The following is a 2,500-nucleotide window of genomic DNA, read 5'->3' on the forward strand; positions in this document are numbered from 1 at the left end:
GACTTTTTTCCTAATGAAAGCTTTGGAGGAGATGCATTTCATATACTCACTTTATTCCTAATGAAAGCTTTGAAACTGTGGAGAAAAGGTTTCATTCAATTTTTACAGTCAACTTAGTCTATCACCTTATAAACACATTTTTTCGTATTTTCGTGATGCTACGTTTTTGAACAGTGTCACGAATCTTACAGCTGTGTTTACACGGCGCGTCTCCTTCTCGGTAATTCGTGATGTTATCGGAGTTTTTTTAGAACGTTGCGCAGGATGTCGGGGAGGGGGAGGGATTCTCGAAACGTTTGTGGGAACATGCGTTTGTTTGAGCGTCCTATTTTTTATTATTACTGAAACGTTTAAAGTTTTTCTTTTTTGGACATTGAGGCTAAGGCAGTATGAAACTGGTGTTGCATCTGGCCTAAGGACATTTACGAGCATGTTTTGTAAATGCGAGGTCAAGGGTACCAAATTAATTTTTTACATGCGCATTCAAAAAATCAGTCTGCAGCTGATTGAATGTAAAGGAGGGAGGTGAGTGAGCGAGTGGGAGAGTGAGTGAGTGAGAGTAAGTGAGTGATTGAGTGAGTGTATGGCGTATACATAAGCACGATTTCTGTAGGCCATTTTACCAACAGACCACGCGTTTTTTTGCCACGTGGCTCTAAGTCCAATTTAGAACCATCAAGCCAGCGAGGACGTAGATGACGATTTTATCTGACCTCGTTTGACCTCTCATTTCGTGTCCAATGCGCGAGGTGATAAGGTCAGTCCAGCCTTCGCCCCTCACAGCTGGTTGACCCGGATTGACCTTATCACCTCGAGCGCTGGACACGAACTGAGAGGTCAAACTAGGTCAGATAAAATCGTCATCTACGTCCTCGCTGGCTTGATGGTTCTAAGTTGGACTTGAGCCACGTGGCAAAAAGCCACGGGGTCTGTTGGTAAAATGGCCTACAGAAATCGTGCTTATGTATACGCTATTGAGTGTGAGTATGAGTGAGTGTGAGTGATAATGAGTGAGTAAATGATAGTGAGAGCATGAGTGAGAAAAAAAGACAGACAGCCAGACTATCAGACACGCAGACAGATACACAGATAGCAGAGAGAAAGAGAGAGAGGGCGATGGGGCAATCCTATCCCGTTTCCTGACGCAGTGGGCGCTCTCTCTCTCTCTCTTCTTCTTCGAAATATACTCCTCTCCTTAGCCTGCCCTTTCGTCCGGCGTGCAAAGTCGAAGTTGCAGCACGGTATTAGGGGACTTTCAGCCATATTCGTACCGGTGTTAGACATGCTCCACTTCATTTACATCACATAGGTCGAGGGTCGAAATAGTGATATTCCTCAAAATCCCAGTTTCACCTTATTTGTCATGTCGCTTGTTCTTGCAAGTAGGTTTTGAGTGAGGGTGAAAGAGGGTGAAATAAAGCAAAAAAATAAAGCAAAATGGAAAGAAATAAAAGAGAGAGAGAGAGAGAGAGAGAGAGAGAGAGAGAGAGAGAGAGAGAGAGAGAGAGAGAGAGAGAGAGAGAGAGAGAGAGAGAGAGAGAGAGAGAGGATGATGAATGGTAGAAGTGACGAAATTAGAGTAGGAGAAGAAAACATCATGGAATTATTTCTTGATGAAACTGTTACGTTCGCCTCACACAGCGAACCGACATAACGAACTAAATGTTAGAATAGTTGGTCGTTTGAATTTCCTCCTGTGTTATATTCATAGCTGAGTCGATGTTTTCGACATAATGTTATTTTAATGTTCTACATGTGGCAAGTCTCGTGTTTGTTAATGTGTCGAATTGGTTTTTCCCAAGTATAGTTTTGTCTCTACTATTTTTATACATCAGAGATATATTACATGTTATAGTGTATTTGAATCGTTTTGGTTTGAAGAAGAGAAAAAACTGTAATGCACAGCATTCAAGTTTTTGACGTGTTTGGATTTATTCGGATCGTTTAATATTAAAAAGCACTGTATTCCATCTGCATTTTTTTACATGTTTCTGTAATTTTGTAACTTACGGTAACCTCTTTTTCTTTTTTACCAAATGTTTCGATTTCGATATTGTTATTGGTTTTAGTTTTCACAGTTAGCGGACCAATACTTCTCAGCGATGCTATTGTGATTCAGATAGAGGGAAGGCATTATTCATATCAAATTAGAAAGAGAGAATTTATTCCTTTGAGAATGAAGGAACCGATAATGCTACTTTTACCGAACGGATTGTCAGCAGAGTTTCACATTGTTTCGTTAATGTTTCGAAACAATTCGGATATCCTCGTTGTCCATTTCACCAGTCTTCTTTTTTACTTGTTTCCTTGAATATGAAATCCGTTTTATTAATTTTCGTTTGAACTACATTAAATACAGTGGGACGAAACACTGTGGAAACGAAAGCTGAAAAGGAAACTAATAAAAAGAAAAAATGTATTATACATTTCGTATCAGTAACATGGTGCGAAGGGGAGGAAGTAAAGTAACAGCAAAGAGGTCAGGTGAGGCGAGAGGGGT

The sequence above is a fragment of the Penaeus monodon genome, chromosome 36 (assembly GCF_015228065.2).
Source record: "Penaeus monodon isolate SGIC_2016 chromosome 36, NSTDA_Pmon_1, whole genome shotgun sequence".
In the NCBI taxonomy this organism is placed as follows: domain Eukaryota; kingdom Metazoa; phylum Arthropoda; class Malacostraca; order Decapoda; family Penaeidae; genus Penaeus; species Penaeus monodon.